The sequence below is a fragment of the Gracilinanus agilis genome, unplaced genomic scaffold (genome assembly GCF_016433145.1).
Source record: "Gracilinanus agilis isolate LMUSP501 unplaced genomic scaffold, AgileGrace unplaced_scaffold58235, whole genome shotgun sequence".
Lineage (NCBI taxonomy): Eukaryota > Metazoa > Chordata > Mammalia > Didelphimorphia > Didelphidae > Gracilinanus > Gracilinanus agilis.
Window position 1 is genome coordinate 1 of NW_025393804.1, and position 3,776 is coordinate 3,776.

At 43.6% G+C, this 3,776-nt stretch overlaps 1 pseudogene; it reads right to left on the reverse strand.

Moving 5' to 3' along the window:
- Positions 1-7: 7 nt before the first annotated feature.
- Positions 8-2,763, reverse strand: LOC123256373 (annotated as a pseudogene).
- Positions 2,764-3,776: the final 1,013 nt, after the last annotated feature.

The following is a 3,776-nucleotide window of genomic DNA, read 5'->3' on the forward strand; positions in this document are numbered from 1 at the left end:
GGGGGGGTCTTTCAGGGGTCATACCTGTGATTTCTCCAGGGGCCTGGGCTTCCATGACAGCTTGTGGGAGAGTTCCTAGAGGCTGGGCCAGAGTCAGTGTTGGTGACACTAGCCCAGGTGTGGCCTGAGTGCCCAGTACAGCTGCCCCAGTGTAATAAGGAACTTCTGGGACAAAATGGAGGACATCTTGAGTGACAGGAGCACTGGTTAAAGACTTTGGAATGTGCCCAGGTGGCATGAGCCAGGGCCAAAAGACAGTTGGAAACACTCTATAAATACCCTGGGGCTACATCACACTGGGTCTCAGATTTGAGAATCCTGGGAGGAGGGTGGTTTTGAAGGGAGGGGGTAGGCTTAGACCTGCAATCCAGCATCCATACCTGAGTGCCACAGGAAGTCATTCTACCTGCTACTAATAGAGTTGAGAGAACAACACCACAGCTATTAAGAACATCATTAGCCTTCCTTATCCTCTGGTTTGTACCATTGCTGGGTCAAGCCAGGAATTGAGAGAGGGAGAAGAAACTCCAGCCTATTATCAACCTCATCCATTTGATTTAGATCATCTTTATTTAGTTAGAGTAGCTTAGCATTGCCCAAATGTCCTATCCTTGTTTTCTTGTTCCTAACCCTTTAGATAAGCAAATCCTTTAGTAATTCAACCCAAACGAAGATTGGTGTTCCTTTCCTAATTGGTGAACATCTACAGCTAATTAGGGGAAAGGATTTATCAAACCACAGTCAGAACAACTGTGTTCTGAACAGCACCACCCCCCTCCCTACACCAGCCCAAACCAACCCTTTACCATAGAATCCAACCCTAAGCCAGGGTCTAGAAGAGTAGTTAAACACACATACAACTCCCATTGAATTCTTAGCTTGGGCACTGCTGTAGAGGTAGAGGCTTGGCTAAGCTGAACTTCCTAAATCCTGGGGTTACTAGCACATTGGGTAATCTCCTAGGCAAACACATCACTCACTAGCCCAGATCCATCTATCATCTGAGGGTTCAGAGCCTGGGAGGCCCAAGTGAGGCTTAGCAGCCCTTTCTTGTTACCAATGTGCCTCCTATTTATGCACAACAGCAGCCCCTGCTTCCTGGGCAGTGATTTTGGTTGTGGCAGCAGCAGCTGTATGTGGAAGACCCCCAGGAGTGGCACATATAAGCAAAGGCATAGGTGGTGTTGACTTCCTTGCCTACCCGAAGTTACTGGCCCCCCAGTTTAAAGAGATTCATGGATAAGACAGCATCCTGAGGTGATTGGGCCTTTTCATACTTGATGAAGCCATATCCCTTGTGTTTGGCTGTGGTCAGATCCTGAACCAAAGTAAAATGTTTATATTCAAGGGATGGACTTGGGTTGTTATGAGAATCTTGGGATCAGTAAAAGTGCTTTGCAATTTTCCCAAGATGATATAGCCTTCTCCCTACCTCTGGTACATCTCTGGTCTTAGCTGACTGTCAGTCCATGCTGTCTATCCCAAATGTACATGTTGTTGAACAAGTTCTATAGGGTGTCCATACAGAGGCAGACTAAAATCTGATGAATAGAAACTCTTCATATTTTGGTATTTCCTGTGTGCATGGTCTTGTCATACTTGGAATGATTACAAATCTCTTTCAAGAGACCTTCCATTATCCTGGGAATTGAAGTTATCAACATGGTATCATTTAAAAGCAGGACATTCAGAGGCTCCTGTTTGTGGATTGTTGAGGATGATCCTAATATGAAATGTATGTGTCTACAAAATAAACAATTAAAGAGGGACTTCTTTCTTTGGATTGGTCAGTCCTATGAAATAAGAATATTAGTTACTGTTCTTGAAAATGCCTACCTTTCTAGCAAGGAAAGACTAAGGGTGCTTATTATTTAATGGATAGAATCCTCCTCCACTTTCCTTTTCTATCATCAAATTCTTAGTTCCTTTTTAGGGTCATCATGCTTCAGACACTGTTGCCCCCATAATTTGCTGGATGAGTGAGCATAAAGTTATTTGCCATAAGTGATCTCCAGGAGTACTGGTCAAATATTAGGGTTGAGTGTTATTGGAGCTATATCTCACAAATCATTCTTACAAACTTTGTGTTTGCCTGAGATCAGATCCTGAGCCAAAGTACATGACTTAATCTTGCCAAATGCCTCAAACACACTCTTGATGTCCTCATCTGAGAGGTCCTGGTGCACTGAGGCCACCTAGATGGGGTTAAAGGCTCTGGCTTCTTCAGCCAACTACTCAATGATGGACTGGGTCTGTCTGATGTTACTGGGCCAACCCCCTTAATATTCCTTCCTCCTAGCATCACAGGATTCATCTGCTCCAAGGCCAGCTGGGCTGCTTCTGGCACCTTGTATTTCACAAAGGCAAAAGCCTTGTGTTTCATGGTGACTGAGTCCCAGGACATGTCTATGCTTTTGATAGGACCAAAGGGGGCGAAGGCCTGACAGATGGTGTCTTCTCCCAACTCAAAGGAGATGGAGCCCCCATTCACCCGAGACATGATTGCCAATGCCCTCTGCTCTGAACTGCCACCAATTGCAAAGGTGAGAGAGGATCTCCACAGCCCATTGTCACTGCTTCCATCTGGAGGTTGGTGAGCTTCTGCTTCTTGTGGGGGATGGTTTGCTTCACCAACACACTCTTGATGCTCTGCTCCATAGCGTACTTTTTGGCCTTCTGGAGGGCCTCTTGCTGCTCAGGTGTGAGGGATGAGAGTCCCAGCTTTGCTCCTGTGCTCTGCCCATTTTCCATTTGGATGGAATCTGTGCCCCTTGTGACAATTCAAAGGGAAGCAGTGTGAGGTCTCAACCCAAGCTCCTCCAAGTTCAAAGGGCAAAATCCTAGAGTTTGCACTCTTGCCATAATTTCCTGTCACAATTAGCTACATGCGTGGCCTGACCTCACTCTTATTCATCCCAATCACCTTTGAAAGTCTAAAATAAGTGGCAACCTAGATAATATGTGGGTTTGATTTTTAGAATCTGAAATGTCCTATGTTTCTAATTTATAATGTCTATCTGCATCATACATATCCTTTTTGTACTTTCCTTCTTCCATTCTTGTGTATTTCAAGAGATTTCCTATTGAGCATATTGGGAGTTCTCTCTTCTATCTCGTTTTTAAGCTTTCTTTATCATTCTATCTCTACTTCCCTTTGGGGCGTTCTCGTGAGCTACAAGGATTGAAATCCTCATTTGTTATTGACTCAACTTGATATGTTAGAAAATAGTACTAGTGTTTTGAAACATAACTTTTATGCCTGTTGAGATGCAAACACTAACAATTGGACATAAACAAGAAGAAATGGGATCAATGCATGTAGAAAAGTTGGAAAGACTTTTCCACAAGCCTTTTGAAAAGTTCTTTCGCCCCCCTCTCAATACTAGAGTCCCAGTCAGGTACTCTGGGCATATATTATCTCGGGACCTTTTATGATCAATTCATGTTCTATTTTATAATTGATGGATATTCGTTCACCCCTATTCTTCAAAGTTCCTCATTGATAATATATTGCAACCTGCTTACAAGCACCATGTTCTATTCATCGCCTTGTGTGTGATGCTCATCTTTAGTTCAGAAATAATGATGCTTTGGGTATCACTGCAATACACCCACAAAAGTAAAATGTTTATATTCAAGGGATGGACTTGGGTTGTCATGAGAATCTTGGGATCAGTAAAAGTCCTTTGCAATTTCCTCAAAATGATATAGCCTTCTCCCAACATCTGGTATATCTCTGGTCTTAGCTTACTGTCAGTCTATGCTGTCTGTCCCAA